The following is a 23,436-nucleotide window of genomic DNA, read 5'->3' as shown; positions in this document are numbered from 1 at the left end:
TATTTTAAGATGGAATGTGCATGGAAATGTCCTGCTTTTGATTTAAGTATCGCACAAAATGTATGTGAACCATGAAATTAACCACAAATGAACACTATATACCTTTGTTTTGGAGATTACACTATATGTTATTTTATGTTAATAAGTTAATATTTATTTTAGGTCATAATACATTTCATTATATCTTATTATATATTATATCATTATATTTCCAAAATTGTTTCGATGTCAAGCCAGGCTGAGAGAATATAATCTGCACATCACATGGCGCACCTTACACACACAAAAACAATTTAAATTATTTTATCTTAATCTGGCACCATCACAGACAATATAAAAGAAACCAGTTCACATGGAACTTGTGTGTGTGGTAGAGGCTTGATAACAGAGAAAGGCCTGCAGTCTGGGAAAATAATGAATATGTTTGGTATCATGAGGACCATCTGATGAAAGGAAAGATATGAAGGGAGAAGGAACACAGCAATTTCAGAAGTTGAGACATTTTTGGGGGGATTATAAATAGGGCCTGACCCGTATGGATTTTTTTGGATCCGATACGATACCGATATAACAGGCTTCGGAGATGCCAATAGCCGATATAATAGCCGATATATTTAGTGATGTCAAAATTACAGTGAATCTTCAACTGATTATAAAATTTGACTCTATAAGATTTTAAGTTGGGTTTGTTTAGGCTACATTTATTTTTATATAGCCTCCTTAAGGCCATATTTAGGTGGGCCTAATGGCATTTTTGCATGACTAGCCAGTAAACAAAGTAAGTAAAGTATCGCTATTAGCCTTTAGCGGTTATCATAAACGTGTGTGCGCCATGGTAATTAATTATATACATAAATACTGATCATTCACACCTCTATTCACAGCTCATTTACATATCAGTGCATATCCAGTAACGTGTATATAGCCAGTATAGTCACTTTACAGTAGGCCAATGGAGGAGAAAACAGGCTCTTGATGTGCAGCAGCTACAGCAGCTAATTGCTAACCAATGAGAATGAACCAAAAGTAACTTCAAAACCAACACATTTGAACACTCACCACTCACACAGGCACCTCTCAGATCACAAGTCTTCACTAATAAGTGTCCTGTGTAACTTTTCGGTTGGGGGTTCGTCACCTTCTTGTTTCTATGGATATGTTATTGCTCTGCTTTGAATGTTTATTAAACCAATCTATCTTGAATTGATTTAATAACAGGTGGCTTTATTGCTCAAAAATTCCTAGAAAAAGAAGCATTCTGACTGTGAGTGGGGTTGCCTCTCCACAGATCTACCCAGTAACTTGGCCTGGTTTGGGCTCCATGATGATAGAAAGGTTTAAAGCCACACTGTAAAAGAGAAAGAGAGCTGTTTGTCTCTATTGAGATGTTACTGCACTGCCTAAAATGTCAAACAGTACGGCATTTAACTTATCCATCTCCATGGAGACAAGCAAGTAATGTCACCAGGTCAGGTATCAAGTTACATGTCAGATCTGTGGAGAAGCCTGCCAGCTCACTGTAAGATGTTTTTTGAGATATTTTTGAGCAATAAAACTCCTATGTATGTGTAATGTATAAATGCAAGATGTATGTTTGGTATGGAACATACAAAGTGAAGCAATTACATCTCCATGAACACAATCAGGTGCCGGACTCCACCAAAAAAAGTTACATATTGCACCTTTAAAGGTTCACTAAGTAACCTTTCTTGTGAAGGGTGTGTCTCCATATCATGTCTGTCGTACTATGGCATGCAAAGAATCTCCATGGAAGCAAGCATGTAGAAAAAGTTACATAGTGCTCCTTTAATTTAACCGATCGTGCCAAATGCCATTTTTTCCAACACCCCAAAAATAGAATAATTTATTTGGTAAAAACATCCACAGCATTGTATGGGAGAATATCTTGAGTTCAAATAGACTTTCTTGTCATAACTTTGCAGGCTGGAGTGGGGTTAGCATAGTAATGAGTCAGCATTTTCTCCATCTGAATATTCAACAAGACTAAAGTGTGTGCTTTTTGGGCGCTTGCTCCCGGCTTTCCTGCCTGACATCAACACTCCTCGGGCTAAACCCTCAAATCGCTAATGCACCTGTTAGTTGTACTGCAGAAATATTTGATCTCACCGTGACCCAGTTTGTGCACAGTGTGGCTTTCATCCAACAAACATGATTTATTCAAGCTCCATATTTTTGACAGTTCGGCCTGATAAAAGACAATGTAAGAATAAGAAGCATTACAGTCTTTCTCATAAATATGGTTAAGATTCTGAAGGCACAAATCATTTTAATTTGAATAATTTAATCTCAGTTGATTTGTGGAGTATAAATGTCACTTACTGCTTATATTTCAGCTTTAAGCAAGTCTTTTTTTAATAAGTTTCTGATAATATAATAAGCGACAAAGTCTAATTTTGCTATGCCAATATAACCTAGGTTGTTTTTAGACCACCATAGTCCTTCCATAAATTAATTTTCTTCCTCCTATCTGTGGTTGTGGTTTCAAAAGACTAAGCAAGGACTCCCAGACTTCCCTCACCCCAGACACTTCCTGCAGCTCCTCCGGTGGGACCCCAAGATGTTACCAAGCCAGCCGAGAGACATAGTCCCTCCACCGTGTCCTGAGTCTTCCCTGGAGCCTCCTCCTGCCCAGAAACACCATAGTCTCCTAAGTTAATGGGGAAAAACTGCACTAGAATCAATTGGCCCAATCTTACAATTGTGTTTTGTTTTTTGTCCCTTGCTAGAATTACACAAAACACTAAAATCTACTACAGGCAAAAAACAATAATATTTCTTTCTACAAACAATGTTATCAACTACAAATAAACATTATTTCAAAAATCTTATAATTTTTTTTTGTTTTTGGATGATTAAATTAAAATGGATGGACTGTTTTTGATTAGTTTGTGAAAAGGTTAGTAATACTGTATTTTTTAGTTCCATTGCAAGACATAATCATTTTAATTGACACAAAAATGTTCAGTGCCTCCATTTATCGAGTTAATTTATCAGAGCATGTTATCATTATGCAGGCTTCTTAATTATCTCTAAGAATAATAGTCATTTGAAGAGCATGAGGCATATCTATCTGTATCTGTTAATTAAATTGTGCAAAACCGAGCGAGATCAAGGAGCCCACTCATCAGATTAATATTGCATTCACCACAGTCAATATATAACCTTGTTGGACATTTCGTTGCATTTCAGTGTGTAATGTGCTGAGTTGTAACTACTTAAGAAGCCGCGAGGAGGACATACAGATTTGGATTCAGTTCGATCTCTAATCAGGGTTTTATTGATCATTTCCTCAGCTATATTTTCTACAGATCAGCGGTGTATAATGTATAATGTGAGACTAAACACCCACAAATAAGATGTTAAACTGAGCAGTGCCTAAAAAACTAAAGAGAAGGGGGGGTCTGGGGGACTAAATTGTAGTGTGAGGGTGGACGAGGCCTGGTGGACTAAAGGGGAGTGAAGTGGGAGCAGGGACAGGGGTCTGCAGGACTAAAGGAGAAAGTGAGGGGGGAGGAGGAGCAGGGTCTGTATGACAAAAGAGGAGAGTGTGGAGGGGTAAGACTAAAGGGGGGGGAAGTGAGGGGGTGGGAACTACCATAATTTCCGGACTATAGAGAACACCTGAATATAAGCTGCATCAACTAAATTTTAACTACATTTTTAAATTGTACATATATAGGCCACACCTGAATATAAGCCGTAAATGTCCACGTCTTTGAGAACGTTATAAAGTCAGGCCATCAGCTTTTATTGCCCCTGAAAGATTTTGTCATCTTTTTGCATTCAGAGTCAGTTCGTCACACTGCCGTTGCCAAAGTATCACCATCGACTCATTGATGCAGAGCTCACGTGCAGCAGCTCTATATCCTTCTTCGACAGCCACATCAATTGCCTTTATCTTAAAAGCTGCATTGTCTGCATTTCTTCGTGTGTTTCCATGAGGAGGGTGTGTGCATGAAGCACAAAATAACTGTTCAAAACACAATCAAACAAGCATCTTCCTCGGCGCATCACCTCCGTCTCTTTCCGTGGTCTACCACGCATGACTCCTGCAAAAAGAGCCTCTGTTTTGACTGTATCATGTCAGTGTCTTGGAGGATTTCCGCAGATTTCAGGCTCTCTCAAGGGCTAGGCTAGTAGCGTCGATCAGGTATGAGAGGATGTCCGGCTACTGAAGTTTGAGATGTTTCTTCTTCTGCGCCCCCACCTGCATTTAACGCATACAGGTAAGAAGTATCCCCCTCACTAATCTTCATTTAGCATCATAACTTATTTTATCACACGGCGATAACATCACTAGCAAACGCTGCACATTCATGTTAACCCATGTTCTATGTGTGAACCGCACAGACAGCGGCGTTCTGCACTCAGGCTGCGCATGCATCTGCTGTGTTTCCAAACCATAGACCATATATATGAATGGACAATGTGCCAAACAAAGAATCTGTCCATATATTAGCTACAGCGTTGTATAAGCTGTATGCACTAATCAGAGCAAAGCCTGTCACAATAACTGATTCAATAATCCACGAGTATGACAACTTAATAACAATTTAAAAATGTGACATATTTTTGGAATGTGATGAAAACTGATTTTAAAAACGCAATAGCTGATCATTTATTCTCCATTAACTTGCTACCTGAAACCATGATTAGTGAATTATAGGTTACTTGGGCATCTGCTAATAAACGTTTTTCTTCATTTTTTTTCTTCCTTTCAGGGCCTTATTCCTTCGCGACAATAATTAGCCCATGTAACACTAAGGTACATGTTTGGCTTATACTCAAGATAAGACTAAAAGCAAATGGAGATAGAAGGATAACAGCGTGGACATGACCTGATATGTCCTCCACTTGTACTGCCTCCCTCCCACACACACATGTCCAGGCTACTCGCATCCTCTGATTGTGTTCATTGTTCATTCAGGCAGGTTTTACACTAGCGTCTATGTTTTGTGCTATAAGATGAGTAATTAGTTGAACTGTCACTTCAGCGGGGCTACGCAGTGAAAAAAAAAAAAAAAACTCCTTCCGTTTGTCTCTGCAGGGCTACTGGAGAAAGCGGTAAATACCTAATTAGTCATTGAATAAATGCCGGGCTAATAAGGACCCCAGATACCACTGTTACAGCACCAGTCGCACTGCTGATTAATATGGCTTTGTTTACCGCTGCTGGTCACGTCCTACAACTTTATATTGTCAAAGTTTACCACATGAAAATGTTTCACTGTAAACCCAAGACTAAATATTGATCTCTTATTTTTATTCCCATAATAATTCAAACGCAACACAGATTTTTAAAAGACTAGTTCGTGTGTGGCAGCCATGGGGGAAATGAAATTCTTTATGGAGACAGACATGTTAATTACTTACTGAATTAATATAGCAAGAAAAGAAGAGAAACTTAAGTGAAATTTCATCTGTTGGAGTGATAAGAATTTATTTCTTCTGCACCGTTGTCCACTGTCTTTATCTAGTTTCACTACACAACTTTTCTGATGTCATTGTCATGTCATATCAGAATGCCATGTTAGGGATGGGCATGATTAGTTGATTAATCAATAATTGATCATTAAGAATTTTATCGAATATGTTCATTTTAATCGACAAACCGAATGTAGGTTGCTGTGCGTAGCGTGACCAAACAGGGGTCCGTACATGTGTCTCTCTGCACTCAGAAGGAGCGAGCAAACACAAACATTCGGTCAGTCTGCAACATGCCGAAGCACAAATGTGTATTTAACGATGACTTGTACAAGAAATTCCACACTTTCCATTGCGGTCAGGACAAGTGGGAGGCCATGTGCACAGTGTACAAAGCAGCACATATGTTTCAGTGTCCAGTGAGAAAAAGCATCAGCACACAAGAGCTGTTTATTTTCTTCGCTTAATTTATGCAAATTAGCCATGCAGTTTTAAGTTTCGTTTCTGTGAGAGTTGCGCAAAACTGCATTAAACACATTATAATCTCAAATGGGCTGATGTGGCTCTAGAGTGGTTACGGTTTATATGTCGTGAATTTGAATTTATTTATGCAGATTAGTAGTGCAGATAGTAATAATAATGATGATACATTTTAATATAAAAAACATTAATGATTAATCAATAACCGATCGTTAATTCTCCTGACAATCTATTAAGAAAATTTAATCGAATGCCCATCCCTTTGCTATGTCCTACTGAAATTAGAGGTCATGTTAGCCACCATACACATAAGAATGCATCAAAGAGTTCTATTAATGTTATAACTATTTGCTAAACCAGTCCAAATGAGTTTGGCTGGAGCACTTTCTGTAGATCGATGGTTAGGGGAGTTTCCCCAAAGTCTTGAGTTGCTCTGAGAGAACTGAAGCTGGGATCCACAGTTAAGTGGAATCTGATGTTATATCGAAATGTGGTGTAATTTTCATAACCTCTGGATTTAAGGTCTGCACATTTCAATATGTTCTGAAACGAAAGTAAGTCTTGTATTAGTTTGTCTGTCAGTTAATATTTCAGTCTTTTTGTCAGTTCTCCTGGATGCATTTAAATTTTGAACAGAAAACAGAATCAAAACATAAATCACAATTACAATGCATCAGAAAAATCCTAATTAGATATTTTCTCCCCCCCAAATAATTCAGTCCTTGTCTGGAATGTTCTATAATATGTCATGACCTGTAACTTGACCTGGTGGCATCACCTGCTTGTCTGAATGTAGATAAGTAACATGACATTTTGTGGAACATAAAGGCAAAGCAATAACATCTCCATGGACCTAAGCAGGCACACAATCTACCAAAACAGTTGCATAGCGCTCCTTTAAACCCCTTATTATGCACAAATTTTCCTTTTGTCAAACATTGCAGACAACACTTACATAATATTATTTAGATGCTTGTTGCCATCTTAAAAATCAAAAGGATGTAACTATGTGACAATTTCCACTAGAAACTTAAAATTTTCTTTTCATATGACTGAACAAATACAAAGCAGTCCCCTCATAATGATATGCCCAACCAAGCTTTAATAAACATTTGATCCAACCACACTCCCACAGTCTCCACTTTAGCCTGTTTTGACTCTCTCTTTCTCAGCAGCCCGCCGTGCCCTCATTCTAAAAGCGCACTCGAGTTAATGCCAAAGCACACATCAAACAGTCCTTCAAAAACGCCTTTCTCTATTCCTTTTATTACCCCTTCTGCACCAACGTCCTTCAATCTTTGGCTCAAATGATCCCAAACTCTCTGCTCTGTCCGTCACTTCCCTTCCAATCCCGCGATACGAAAACCCCTGCATGCATATTTACAAAGCCGCATCCATGCTGCTCTCATTATGATTCTTTTTAAAAATCCAACTTCAGAGGGGAAATTTTCTGTTGTTGCTTTTTGGGGTTTTCAGTTTTTTGAAAGTAACATGCAACAGCGCCGCCATAATTACAAGATATGGTAAAGAACTGGTCTAGCCTTGGCAGCTGATGAGTGCTTGATCTGGTTTATGATTGAAAAGAGGAGGGATTCCCAACTCTAAATATAAGCATATGGATAGGATTTAAGTTTTTCAACATGGGGAGCCGGACTCAAACCCACAAGTCTGTACTGGAAGTTGATTGAGAAATAAGTCCTTTTTCCTACTAAAAACTGTTCCGAGTACTTCGATACTGGATGTGGTTATGGTAGAAATCTTAGTGCCAGATGTGCTTTTTTATTTTACAGAGTTAAATTCCAGAACCGGAAAAGCTTAAAACACAAGAGTCTACTTTTCAGCCATTTAGGAGAGATCTGGAGTATTAATCTACTGTGTATTTTTACTAACACCCAAACGTGCACAGGAGGGGTCTTACATCAGAGATCGCCCGCTGATAAAACAGAAACCAAGAAATATAGTCCAAATGTATTGCATTTCCTTAACTTTATGTTTGCCAAGAATACATCATTAGACCCAATATTGCATTGTTCAAGTGATCTACAAAGGCATTTAAGGCACATTAAGCTGAGAACAAGGTCATGAATTTAAAGTGTGAGTTATTGTGTAGGCGATTTGACATTCAAATGACAGCCCACAGAACTAACTTTGCATAAAAGATTTGGTCTAGCATGGGGTTTTGGAATGAATAATTAAGCAAAAAACTTGAATAATGTGCAATGGGCTACACATTAAAGAGGGGTATTGTACTTCTCTGGGGTGTTAACTGCCAACACATTACAAATGTAGACCACTAGAGCTGGGTATCATTAAGAAGTTGCGGATACAATATATATCTCGATACATAGGCCACGATACGATACATACCTCGATACAGTGCACCTTCAATTCTATACGATATATTTCAAATCAATTCGATATGGTTCAATAAAAAATTAAGGCTAAATCATGGCTGTGAAACTAAAAGTCTTTGTTAAACCACTTCTTGTGTGAAGAGAATATGAAACACAAACATTTTAACTGTCAAAACAGTGAAAATGTTAAGTGTGTCACAAAAACGAGTTTCCTCTAAACAAACAACAAAACTGTAGCACTGTGACAAAATAATGTAGTAAAATATACCAAAAAATACTCTTGGCGATATACACCTCCCAATATCGATATTGTATCATCACATTAAACGACACGATATAATGATATTTAGATTTTTGCACATCCCTGTAGACCACCAGCCTGATTCACCAGCTGGTTTCACTTCGTAGAAACTGTTTGACCCAGCAGTGTTAGAATTCGTTCGCTCGACGGTAGGCGGGTACTTTTTTATTTAACCAATCACTGCTACTTGTTTGTGATGTATGTAATGCACCGCTAACGGGGCTAACTGATATATTAAGCGTCTTTCTCCTTGATGAAACTACGGCACGTCATATCAGGTTTGTCAAGTTGTTGTGAACAGTTTTTATCATGTTTTTTTTTGTTTTTTTGTATATTTATGGAGAAATGCTGTGTGGGAGCATGGTTGACTTGTGGGCTGGCATTGCGCAGAATCTTACAGCTAACCGCAAGGAGGGTTCGAATAGGTCCTGGGAGATATTGTTAACATGCATGGATGACATCTGAAACTTCCGGCATGTTTTTGATGAAGGATCGTCACAACATGGTAGAAATCTCAAAAATAGGGTTTGTATAGTACCACTGAAAGTATGCAGATTTTGATTTGAAATTTCATAAACATTTCCTATCTGTGTCCCTGAAGATGAGGTAAACAGACTCAATTCAAATATAGCTCTTACTGCAAACAATTTCATGGCAAAAATTACATTTACAAACTCCAGGCGATCTTGACTATATCATTTCTTTTGTCAAACACACAGTACACATCTATTGTCCACTGTTAGAGCACATGGCCTGTGATTCCTTAATCCAGAACAGGAATGAACCATCTCCAATGGGTTTTCAATCTTGTCAAACTTTGTCTGGATGCCTGCGCGTTGTCAGCGACTGAGCCATAACCCGAAGACAACTTGCAGCTGCCACATACCCATCCTGTCCCGACCTTCTCGCTCCACTGTCGGCCAATGAGGTGTCAGAACTCATGAGACTCTTGTTGAATAGCTCTGTATACGGACATCATAAATAAGATCTATGCTGGTGCCAAGCTGACAACCACCCTGAAAAACTTGCAAGTCTGTCCGTAACTTTTACTCTTAACAAGGCTGAGGTGACAGGGGAGGATCTCTGCTTTCTGGGGGCATTTTTAGTGCAGCTACACATAGGGATGTAACGATATCAAAAATCTCTCGGTATATTTTCACAATATACCTTACATGGTAGGGGTGTGCAAAAATATCAACATATCGGTATATCGTATCATTTAATGTAATGTTACAGTATCAATATTAGAGACTCCAGTATCGATACATCACAAAGACTATTTTTTGTTATATTGTTATATTTTTTGTTTTGTGGCCATACAAGCTTGTCAAAGCCTGATCCCGTCAGATCTCAGAAGCTAAGCAGGCCGGGCCTGGGTAGTACTTGGATGGGAGACCACTGGGAATTCCAGGTGCCACAGTGGGGCGCCATTCACAAAAACTGTTGTTGTGTCCTTAGGCAAGACACTTCACCCACATTGCCTAGTATGGAAGTGGTGTGTGCGTGAGTGATAGTGGTGGTCGGAGGGGCCGATGGCGCAGATTGGCAGCCTTGCTTCCGTCAGTCTGTCCCAGGGCAGCTGTGGCTACAATAGTATCTTACCACTACTGAGTGTTGAGTGACTGAATAATGAACTGTAAAGCGCTTTGGGTATCTTGAAAGGTGCTATATAAATGCAATCAATCAATCAGTGATTAATTAATTAATTATTTTGTTACTGTGCTAGAGTTTTGTTGCTTGTTTAGTGGGAAGTATTTTATGCAGCACATTTAACATATTCACTGTTTTAATAATTAAAATGGGCGTGTTTCATATTCACTTTGCACTAGAAGAGGTTTAACAGAAACTTTTAGCATTACAGCCATGATTTAGCCATTACTTTTTATTGAACAGTATCAAATTGATTTGAAATATATTGTTTCGAACCAAAAGCTGCATCGTATCATGGCCTATTTATCAAGGTATGTATTGTATCTGCAACTTCTTAATGATACCCGGCCCTATTACACGGTATGATATTTATTTTGTGGAGGCTAAAAAACTGTGAACATGCTTTTTCCTCTTAAAATGCCTTGACAAGACTTAATCCAAAGAACTAAGATTTAAAAATGCTTATAACATTTATTTCTTCTGCACTGAAACAGAACAAAGAATCATGGTCTATGTCTATTGCTGGACCATAACTATTCATTTAAGTGAACAGACTTATAATTCGATATATTGTGATGGTCCACGATATTATTGTGTGTGACCTTGGACGATATGATATCAGGATGTTTCTGTTACTGTCTTGTCATTGTATCCCTAGCTACACATTGTATTTAGCATATTTGCACAGTCAATTATGCCTGGGCAATTAATCAGATTTTAATTGAGATTAAGATTGAGATTCACTCATGTCTAAACAGCAATGATATGGTTAGGGGTCTTTAATTAAGACATTTATTCTGTTTCAATTTGATTTTCAATTCAATAATAGCTGCTTAACAAAGTCATTAATTTAACATTAAAGTTAGAAATTCTAACAGTGAAACAGTCATTAGTTAATATCAGATAAATAGATTAACCAGTGTTCACAGGAAACAAGCAAATGGATAACTGTCCAAGAACATCCCCTTTCCTTAGACCTTCCTTTCCAAGAAAAAAACACAGTGGGAAAAGAGAAACACTGAGGAGAACCACAGTGAAAGCAAGATTCACTCCCATGGGCGGGCAGGCTGCAGATGTGTCTAGGACTGACGTGCATCCATTTGTTCAAACTGTTGCAGGCCACTCAAGACTAAAGGACAAAGGGGAGCTTATCCAGGGTAAGGTATTAGGGCCTTTCCAGCGAGCGAGGGGAGGGTGCAGGTCCACAGAACAGGATCGGGGCACAGGAGGGGCATCTAAGGTCCAGTCGTAGGTCTACAGCCAATCCTCTGTCATTAAAAGGATGTGGTTTGGAGCAGACGGCAGACTTTGGAGGAAGAAATTTGACTATTTTTTGTGTCAAACAGCACGAATAAAAGTCTGCTTTGTTCTTGTTCATGAACTGTACTAAGTACCATTTTAAAAAGTAATAAGTAGGTTTTGCAGCTGAGGCTTGGCATGACAATATTTACAAAAGCCAAATGCACTTTATTGCATCATAATGTTAATAGTACCATTCGAAGATAGTAATAAGAAAAAAAAGATGGAGATATCTGTTTTCGTTAAAATAACAATATATTTGAATCAAAAATGCAAAAGCAAAAGGAAAAATGTGATTCATTTTGTTTTGTATTTTTTGCCATATCATCCACTCATACTGTCAATCTACCTCACATAGACGTCTCTACAGTTCACAACCACTTTTCTTTTGACATTGTTCCTGAAATAATCGTCTTGCCCTGAATATGAGTCCCAGGATGCGAATGCACAGACAGGGGGTCATAGCGTTTGATGGAAATGGGACAGCGGTGCTAAAAGTGTCCTATAATGATGTCGAGCCGTGCGCGTGCTAACAGATGTACACATACACGGGAGCACGCTAAGTGATTTGTGATGTGGTTTGAACATCCTCTCTATGCATACAAATGCCCACAACGGTCCAGACTGGGCTCATTCGTCAATAGCCTTCTTGTGTAAAATCTAAAAAAGGAAACATCTATGTTGGCTGGTGTTTGAACCTGTGGGATTCTCTAACTGTGCTAATGATACACTCTCCGCTCAGATGTTGGCGCGTGCGGTTGTCAGAGCGCGACTGATTTTCTTCACAAGTTTAGCCTCATTTCTGCGGGAAGGTACAGTATGGGGCAAGTCTGTGTGGTGTGCACTGGTGCTAGAATTCACTGATGACAGGAGCTTTTGTAACATAGAGGAAAAGCCAAAAATTTTTAGAACTATTAGAAATTTAACCTATTAGAAATTCAAAAGGAAAAAAATCTGTGTTTTGATATGTTTTAGATCATAGTATTGCGGGTGCGGCTACAATAGTCACATAAAGTGCACATAAACTATCACAGCTGAAGACAAAAGTATAAAAAAACAGCAGGTACTGAAACTAGACACTCATTTGAGCAGGAATCCATAATTGTAAAAAAAAAAAAAGAAATCACATAAATATGACAAAATGGTTCCTTTCCTGAACAGTTTCAGAATTGGCTTGAGCTTGAACCAGTACGAGACCACATGATGCTAATAGGTTTGTTGAAAATGACAGTGTATTGTCTAAAGCTTTTGCTTTTTATTACCATTCTAGTGTTGAAATTGGTGAGCTCTATCCAAAGTAATAGCCTACAAGGAATTGTAAAATGAATTCAACCAGAAAGACTCAGACACATTTGCGTCTCAACCAAGTAATTTTCAAACTACTCTGTCTTTGCCATCTTGCCATTTAGGCAACAGAATCCTCCATGGCCCTATTAACACTGCAGCAGCAGACCATTAGCCACCTCACATTCTCTTGCCTGACCAGCCAGTCCCTTCTATATTCTGTTTGAAACCAGAAGGGTCTGGAATCAGGCCATAATGAAAAAACCTCTCAAACGTGGGATGATCCACCACAGCTGCTCATTTGAATCACACGGTTCTCAAATACAGAAGACATCCTCTCCAAAAATCTCGTATTATTCAGAATTAATATATATATGTAATTATTATTATTTATTCAATTCAATTTTTTATTTGATGCTTTGATTGTTGATTCTGCAGAAATTCTAAATCCGTTGTTATTTTATGCTTCCTTTTGACTCCTAAAATGTTTGTTTTTGCTGGAACTGAGCATGTGTCTCCATGTGTAACCCTAACCCTCTTTTGGAATAAGGAGACGGTTCTAGACCCAATTGTCTTTGTTAAGTTTTGCCAAGCATGTTCTAACTGGCCACTTAACAGCCTCTCCACCTTATCCTTTTCCACATGACTAAATGTTGATAAATGTACAAAAATATATAGGTAAACACCGCGGCTGAGTGAGTCTATAGTTCAGATTAACATGACAAAATAAATGGTGAACCTTGACAAAATGATGTTGTTGCTGTTATGAGTGTGTTTATAATTCACAGTTGTATAATAATGGTGGAATTATACCACTTGGACTAAATGAGCTCCAACTGCAGGGGTCCCTTTAAAAGCCTGTCTTAATTATGGCACTGAATGCTCATTAAAGCGTGTTTGTTTAGCAACGTTAATGGGCCTTTTTATTATCCCACAATGGAATGCATCAACAATAGAAATTTTAGTTAAATATCATGTGTTGAAGATAGCTGTATCTGTCTTGAGGAATCACTGTAGCAGAACTGCATATAAGTAAAATGTATTCAAGGCCCTGTCCCGAATTTTCCTCCATGTATTTGAGCTCACTTTGTCTTGCGCAGTACAGATATATTGTATAAGCAGCTGAAGTATTTTTATTGTGTGATAGTTGTTGTTGTCTTTATCGTCAATTAGATATCAACTGATAGTTTTTTTTTTGTTTTACTGATACTGATATTTTAGAATCCAGAGAAAACGATGGTCAATTTTCAGGGCCGATTTGAATTATTAACAAATTCTGTTATTTAAATCTACTCCAAATTCATTTAAATATACTCCAAACTCATCCACAGCACTAAAATGGTAAAATAAAGCCTGTGGACTTTTTAGGTAGCAGGTCGGGCATAATAAAATATCGGCCTGTGTTGGAGACTTAAGGCTGATAGCAGATACACTAAAATCTGCAAATACCGGCCCGGGATATATTAAGTCTATCTTTATCAGTGCTGGTCTTTGAGAGTTGTGAAAAGCGCTTATGTACAGTGTCTTTAAAATTGCAAGGCTAAAGCGGTGGGCGTGAATCTTTGTACAATATAGCTTACAGTGACAAAAACAGAGAAGAGAATTTGTTCCGACCAGTCCGGAAATCCGTTTTTCTGATGACTTCAGAGAAAAAAAAAATGACAGCAGATCAATAAGTCAGTATGAGCGGTTACAATAATACATGTGATGTTTCTACAGCAGCTCAGATCACATAAAAAAGTGCTCCACATGTCACCTCACATTAGTGGCAAACAGAGACAGTTGTGTTGCCATCTTAGTACAGGCACTGCTGTTGCTATCTTGAATGCATTGTATTGGTGAAATTCAATAAATGCACTGTGCAACTTGGTTGGAAAAGGTTGGAGGTCCTTTGGAGATGTTATTTCTTTGCCTGTAATGTTCCACAATATGTCATTAAACTTATAATAGATGCATTTACTCAAGTATGGGTGTTATTATTTCAAAAATACATTTAAAACAACCATTCTTACTGTGAGTGGGGTCACCTCTTCACAGATCTCACCTGCAAATTGCTCTGGTGGCGTCTCCTGCTTGTTTCTATGGAGATTGAAAAGTTTAATGCCATACTTTGGAATATTGGAGGTAAAGCATTAGCATCTCCATGGAGACAAGTAACTAGCGGGCCCTCTACCAGAAAAGTTAAACTGTGTACCTTTAAGAAAACGTGATTGTGCATTGTGCATAACAGAAATGTTATAGGCAACAATTTTTCTGTTTCTTGAAAGTATTATTTATTATTAAAAATCAAAAATTGATAATTACAATCATTATTATTATTATTTAGCTTTTTTCCAAATAAAAATGAGCTTGTTAAAACATGTCATTTTGTAAAGCAACAGACATTTGAAAATGTAAGAAAAAATCCTAGGCAGAAATATGAATATCCACTGTCCACAAATCTTCAACGTAGAGGACAGCAAGTCAACACCTATTGATGTCTTCATTGTATTTAAGCAAAATCAATCCCAAATCTTGACAGATAATTACACGGAAAATGACATTGCCAAGAACAATGGACTGGCAGCTTGTGTGGGCAGTGGGCACAATACAGTCAAAGCTAGAAACAGTGGTGTAGATTAAAATGGCATTTATTTAGGGTAAAAGGCTATTTTACTTTTCGTCTGAAAATTATACAAACTTTAATAGCTATAATACCCAGTAGTTCTATCTATTGTCTTGATTGCATCTTCTAATTTCCCTCCCCTTCCTTATCCACTGATACTGTTACAATAGCAACACATCTATATTATCTGACCCACTGACCCAGATAATTGCAAGGACAGGCTTAACTAATTACAGCAATAATGTTGCCAATGATGATTAACAATGTACTTTACCAGAGATTCTTAATGGAACTGTATGCAGACTATTCTCTTAGTGTTAAAAAAAAAAGGTATTACAATCACAACTGAACCTGAGTTGGTAAAACACATACATGTTTTTTCTGGATATATGATCTGGCTTTGCTTCATGTGAAAAATCAGAACTTTCAGAACTGACTAAATGAGAGAGGAGGAGGGAGAGAGAGGTTTAAACCAACTGGATTTCTGCATGGAACCTGTCAACCCAAATGAGAGACTCAAGTGAGGCTCATTTTGCTCTGGTTAATCAAACTGAGAACCAAAACACCAAATTAAAACATGCACAACTTGGCCATAATCTCTAATGTTTTTGTAATTAAGTATAAATCTGCATAATTCAGTAAAAGCTCGTATCTGGGGACACAGGTAACTTACTTTATGAAATTCAAAATTTCACATACAGTTCCTTTAGCAATATACTATATTAAATTCTTCTAAGCAATTAGTTACCATTTTCCTGAAAACAATAGGTATGAATGAGGTGTGTGAGTTTGAAGTGCAGTGGAGGTAGGTTGTGGTAATTGATACCAGATGGTCCACATGAAGAAAAAAAAAAAAAGCAATGAGAGCTAGACTAGCCGGGCGTGGTTTCCATAAAGACTTAAAGATTTAGTATGTAATAGCCACTTTGGTGGTTTGACCTGGACAAGCTGGAATTAAGCAGTGAAGGCTGACTGGGTGGCAGAGCGCTGTGATATTTCTTCAAGGTAGTCGTCGATCATGTAGGTAAAGTTGGCAGTTAGATTCTCTGTAAAGTATTGCCAGCAGCTGTTGTGTCCTCCAGCAAGACACTTTATCCACTGAGTCTTGCTGAGTGATTGGTGGTTGGGGGCATCAAAGCATAAATTCATTGCCAGAATACACACTTCTGCAATACCTTTTGAAGATGCAAGTCTGGTCACTGTAATCTCCCAGAGTTCAGATGTGACTGACAGGTGGGATGTCAATATGAAAACAAATATGGTTACAAAGGAAAAAAGAAAGAAAAATGTATCACAAGGGATTGAAACGAAACACAGATTTTTGTAGAATCAATGAGCAAAGACTGTTACTCTGAGGTGAGAGAAGTTCAAAGTTTATTTTGTTCAAAACTAAGGGTGACCATGAGCTCCTTGGTTTCACTTGCATCACTGAAATAAACAAACCTGATGTACTGCTGTGTCTAAGGGAGACCACACTGATATCCCTCTGTATAAACTTGCCAAACTGGTAATGAAAAGTACCAAATACACACAAATTCAGTATTGTTTAGAAATCACAACAGAATTTCTGTGTTGCATTTGCATGAATCAAAAGCATACTGAACTTGTATTGAGGATGAATGATCCCATCGTGACTTGATAAAATACTGGTGACAGAAAATCACTTTTAGGACACAAGGCAAACAGTTCACCTGAAGAGCTGCAAACAGAGGGGCTGCTTCTGCCTCATTTTGCACAGCAGTGGAGATGAGCGCTGTGAATAATTTAAGTGGATGAGTGAATAGCAAGGATTTGACTGGAGTGGTGTAACCTTGTCAAAGAATTACAATTATGTACCTAGAAACTCACTCAAATCATCAGACATTAGAAACATTTTAAACTATCTGGGCAAAGTATTCTCCCTACTCACCAAAGGTCAATGTGTTTCGGCTAGTAGTGTTGTCCACTATGAGTGCAAAAAGAACAGATCCATGCAGAATATTTGCAAAATGACAAAATGAGAGAAACGTTTACACTAACAAGACAAGACATCATCGAAAAATGCATATAACAGACAGCCTCTAAGGTACAGAATTTCTTGTAATGCTGAATTTAGAGAACTAACATCAATCTTGAAATGTGTGGTTCAGTGACTTAGAAAGAAAAAGCCAAGAATACAAAATATTCATGGGTTACAGGCGAACGATTTCTTCCTGATAAATAATTTTGTGTGGACCTTTCCTCATTTAAAAGATGTAATATTTTGATTTAAAATGCAACAACTTGCATTTGACGACGCCAAATCCTTCAAAATTTTCCAACTCTCATGCATATTTTTGTACTGACTAACAACAATTATCATGCAGAAATCTAGTATTGTCATGATACTAATATTTCAAACTCAATATCAATACCAGGACATACTCGATACGCAGTACCAATTCCAATACCAGGATGACAATAAAACCAGTCTCTATTTAGACAATAGAATATAATTTTCAGTTCAATAATAGTAATTTATATTATATTAAATTACAATGATATTTGTGTAATCCCTCAGTCGTCTGTAGGTTCCATAACAGTTAGTGAGTGTATATTAGCCTACGTGGTCAAATACTTTTTCTGCTACAGCCCAAGATCATCGTTAAGCTGTTCATGAAAAGTTTATTTCTGTCTTGTAGTTTTTGCATTAATATTAATACTTTTTACTTTTGACAACTCTAATATAATCTACAACTCCTGAGCTCATCTTGTCGACTTTGGACACACAGAATACTACAAAATCCTCCTTCATTCTAATTTGCTTGCTTAATGTTTTCCATTAGATTTAGAGTCCACAAAATGCACTGCATCATGAAACGAGTGGTGGAAAAAATATTGTTTGCAAACTATGAATGCCTAATAATATGTTTTTAGCATGATGACAATCCTAAAGGAAACACTGACTATCTCTCCCTATTAATACAAATTAATTTATCCAGTTCCTCAACTGCTTGCCCATCCGCTCTCTCTCATCAAACGGCATGCTCTATTCAGGTGAACGGCTCCTAAGGGACACATAGAAGTTCTAAATCAGTGTGAAAATTCTCCTCACGAGGGACATAACATGATGAGCACAAACATAAGCGCAGATATTACCTTTTATTTGACTCAGTTCTCCCAAGTGCTGAAAGCGCAAATGGCCACTATGCAGTAATACATCAACCGTGAGAGCGGAGGGGCTGTGAAATGAATACCTGCGATGTACGCCTTACTTACTTAAAGGCTCGGCGTGAGGCTGTTACAGAGGCACACAGCATACGTTACATCAGGTTCATAATATGGGTTAAAGTGATGGAGCGATCTGCCTGCCGTGCTGTAATACCAGCGGATACAGATCAAGGGATTGCTTTCTGGAGAGATTGTTGTTTCTCGAGTCCTCGGAGAATAGCAGTTATGATCAAATGCAGTGACACAAGCAAAGGGAGATAGAGACAGCCACGCTAACATGACAGGACATTTAATCACTGACAAACTGTTGAATGTCTCAGAGTTACAGTGGGTGTGATTGACAAGTGGGTTAGCCAATCAGGGACAAGCATGGTCCATCTAATATTAATAATACAGTTTATTTATCAAAACAAATATGGCTGCGTAGGAGAGGGGAAAAAATATATCACAAGGGACTGAACAACATCAATGAGTGAAGCACTAAACTTTTGTTCAAAATTAAGGGCGATCAACAGAGGTGGGACCAAGTTGTCGTTTTGCAAGTCTTAAGTATGTCTCAAGTCTTTGACCTCAAGTCCGAGTCAAGTCCCAAATCAAAGACAGGCAAGTCCAAGTCAAGTCTCGAGTCACTGGCCCATAAGTCCAAGTCAAGTCCAAGTCGTCTACTTTGAGCTTCAAGTCATTTCAAGTCTTTAAACCAAAGTACCAAATATAGCTTAGATTTTTGCAATTTACATGACTTTTAAGATAAATTGTACTTGTACTTGTACTAAGGTCATAGTATATTTATATATGAGTATTTATAGAGTATATAAAAGTTGTAGAAATGCAATTTTTTTCTTTTTTTAAAATATCTTGACAAGATCTTAAAGTGAATCATTATGGTCAGAATAGAAATAATTCAGATTTAAAAGTGCTTCTCAAGTCTTCTCAAGTCAAGTCTCAAGTCCTAAAAATAGTGACTCAAGTCACAACTTGCCAACCAATGAGCTCCTTTCACAATTTCACATGCATCACTGAAATAAATAACTAATTGAACAAGGGAGTGGTGATCAGCAGTAACAGACATCCCTCTGAATATTAATCTTTGTTTCAAACTATGTAATAGCAGAAAAAACAGAAGGTGCTACAGAGAATACAGTAGAGAATCCAATATGTACAGTTTGAGTTCAAGATTGACTCACATACAAATGAAAGACTGATGCTCAAAACTGAGTGGGAAGAAGTAAGACTCTCAAGGCAACTGGGCCTTTCACGATAAGAAATTTTGAATAATATAATGATACAAACATATAATGTGATAAATAATAATAGTGAAATAATTGTATGTCTCAGTGTAACTGTAATAATAACTTTAAAGCACGATAATCCCAGCAAACATGTTTAAATCTACACTATGGGTGTGCAAAAATATTGAAATATCGATATATCGTATCATTTAATGTGATGATACAATATCGATATCGTGAGCTGCTGTATCGATACATCGCCAAGAGTATTTTTTGCTACATTTTACTAAATTATTTAGTTTCAGCGCTACAGTTTTGTTGTTTGTTCATATGAAGGAAACTCGTTTATGCGACACATTTGATATTTTCACTGTTTTGGTGACTAAAATGGGTGTGTTTTATATAAACGTTGCACAAGAAATGGTTTAACAAAGACCGTTGGTATCAAAGCCTTTATGTTTTTTATTGAACCGTATCGAATCGTATTGAACAGTAAGATCACTGTATCGAGATGTGTATCATATCGTGGCCTATGTATTGAGGTATGTATCGTATCTGCAACTTCTGAACGATACCCAGCTCTAATCTACACTATCACTGAAAGAAATGAGCTGCAATTAATAAACAGCTGAATGAAGCAATAATTTCAACCCTCTGCAGCTCAAATTGTTTTGTATTATGATAGAAATAACACAAAATCTCTCCATTATTGCAAGGAACTGTACCCACGATAAATACTGAGTCCCAGAATATATTGTTATCTTTCAAATATTGTATTTATCGTGACAGGCCTACTGGCAGTGACTTTATAACATATAAATTACTCAGATATCACAGAGCACCCATGCCATAGGTCCTATATTGTAATTCTGAAGACATCGTACCCTGACCAGTTCTTGCATATCCTTCCCATGTCCTTCCCATCAACACAAATCGATGCAATCACAATACAGTTCCAGCCAAGCCATTCTACTGTGCTCTTTACACCACCAAAGATTGTACCAACATGTCAGAAACGATAAATATGTCACCATCGATCTATCCTTATCTTCTTTATGGCTCTCTACTGAAGTGCAATCACATCCCCTGACTCTTACTAGTGACAGGATATCAGTCACCAACCAACCAACATTACTGGACTCGCCTACACTAACTATCTTTCATCAAGAACCACTTCTGTTGTCTAAATGGATTGTCTTCGCCATCCAAGATCACACAATATTTTCATGTCTGGCAAATGGCTTGATCTAAATGAGACCGTTTCTTTTATTCTCATTATCAAATCGCCGCACCGAGCTTCTCTTCATGTTACAAGCCTCTCTGAACGCTCTTTGACATTTTAGTTTAGATCCTTGCCCCAATCAAGACGTAATGGCGTATTCTGGCACATTACCCACACGGGCCGCTGTGTCTTTAGTCATTTTTGTCAAACTCGGATGAACGCGATTGTAAAAGAGAACATTTTTCAGGACAGATACAGACAGCAGCGGAGACTGTAGACATTGTCTTCATTGTGACAGGCGCTTTCTTCACTACCACGGTGTCTGATGTCACTCCATTGTACCGAGCTGATAAAAGTGTGTTTGAGGCTATTCTCGTTTTAGGCGTGAAAGAATGAAACATGCTGACAGATCTAGGGAAAGGTGAAAGAAATTTAGGGCTGCATAATATTGGGGAAAAAATGAAGGTTGCAGGGGAGAAGAATATTGTGATTGGATTTGTGAGATTTGGATTTGTGAGATTTGTTGACAAGTTTAGTGTGCACCGTGTAAATGATTCCAAGAGCATTAACATTTGAGAAAAAGATTGAAATATGAACTGATTAACTCTTACAAGAATCCCATGTTTGTAGAGCTCTAAACTAGAGATTGACTGATATGCGTTTTTTTCACGGCCAATGCCAGTACCGATTATTTAGAATCCAGAGCAACCGATGGCTGTTAATATATGCCGATTGTTTTGGGCAGATTTTGATCATTTTCCCCATATTATGTAATTTGGTGAATGTACATTTTATATGATTGAGGGTAATGAAATTTTTAGAAGCTAATGATGAATTTGAGATCTTGCAATTATGGAAATTAGAATGAATGAATTGTGATTGTTTTAAATGCTTGATGTTGAATTGGATGGTGGTTATTTTAAGGAGACACTGTTAATGATGAAATGTTGTTGCTAGAATGCAAATAGTTTCCTTAATGTATTTTGTACCTGCCCAAGGAATGCAGATGGAAAGTAGCTTGTAGCTAAAGAGCACAGAGCATCTTTTCACTCTGAGTTTGATGTTTTCTGTGCACTGTCCTTGTTGTTGTTGCTGTAAATTAATAATAATGAATAATAATATATTTTTTTTTACCACAAACCTATAAGGGAGCTGTATAGTCACATTTTGTGCAGCTATCGTTTGGTATTAAAGTGTTAATATAAAGCTTTGTAAGTATTTTTATTCAGAAGATCGACCATAACTCTAATGTAAACTGCAGTTTCACAATTTTTCTATAAAAAGACACAATATTTTGTTCTCTGCACATATTATCACATTCCTTGTGATTTTAACTGTGCCATCTCATTTTAATAGGACTCTGAAACTATTTTGTTTCAAAGTAAACTAAAGTTTACTTATAAATAGCCCTTATGACACATGGGGTACAAGGTATATAATAATGACAGGGTGGTTTTGTATATTCACTTCTTTTAGAAAACTGATTATAGTTGAACTCAGAAAAATAAGGCATTGCTTTCCAGGAGCAGGAACAACCCGACTCTAGCATTTGGCTAGACATTTAACTCATTGGAAACTAGACACAATATAAAACATAAATAGGCAAACCAACAGAATCAAAATGAAATGGAAAACAAATCGTCCAAGTATGTATTGGTTAAGGTAAGTTAGAGAGATTGGGTCTAATTAAGATACCACCACATGTGCCTTTTTAACAGTGGAAAAGTCATAACAAACTACACACACAGGTAGAAACATTAGGTTTCTAGGAAAATCTGATACTAATCAGCACTAAAACTCACTCGTATCACTCATGGTCAGACTTGGTCTCATATTTACTTTGTTCTCTGGTGTTTGTTTATGTGCTGCTTTGTGTTGTGTTGTCCTGCATGTTACCCCCTGTCCCAAGACAAATTTCTCCCATGGGAGACAATAAAAGGATTATCTTATCTTATCTTATCTTATCTTATCTTAAAAGTAGTATCGAAACTAGATACTCATTTGAGCAGGTATCAATATCAAAAGTCACATTCATACGACAGAAATGAATCTTTCCTGAAGAGCTTTAGAATGATCTTGAGCTGTATCCTTATTATGCCTGGATGACTGAGAGATTACACAGACATAAGATCACGTGGTAATATAAAAGAAAGTACTGTGATCTAATGTTGAAAAGGACATTCTATTGTCTATATAAAGAGTTTTTTTATTATCATTGTGGTATCGGAATCAATATTGAGTAGTCTATCAAGTCTATTCCTTAGTATCAAAATCCAGTTTGAAATTTGAGTATTGTGACAACACCAACACATGCCCAACTACTGAACTACTGCTGCTTCTCAGATACGGGAAGCCACATCTGGATTTCAAATGTCAAA

At 37.4% G+C, this 23,436-nt stretch overlaps 1 protein-coding gene and 1 pseudogene across 1 annotated transcript in view; one reads left to right on the top strand and one right to left on the bottom strand.

Annotated features, from left to right (window-relative positions):
* The window catches only part of mmp17a (matrix metallopeptidase 17a), a 231,521-nt gene that overhangs the window by 199,308 nt on the left and 8,777 nt on the right, over positions 1–23,436 (bottom strand). The gene's annotated exons all lie outside the window — the stretch shown is intronic.
* On the top strand, positions 9,887–10,003 carry LOC129409103 (5S ribosomal RNA; annotated as a pseudogene).

The sequence above is a fragment of the Boleophthalmus pectinirostris genome, unplaced genomic scaffold, assembly GCF_026225935.1.
Source record: "Boleophthalmus pectinirostris isolate CB_2022bp ecotype Guang Dong unplaced genomic scaffold, ASM2622593v1 HiC_scaffold_18, whole genome shotgun sequence".
In the NCBI taxonomy this organism is placed as follows: Eukaryota; Metazoa; Chordata; class Actinopteri; order Gobiiformes; family Gobiidae; genus Boleophthalmus; species Boleophthalmus pectinirostris.
This window is presented reverse-complemented; position numbering and strand designations above follow the sequence as displayed.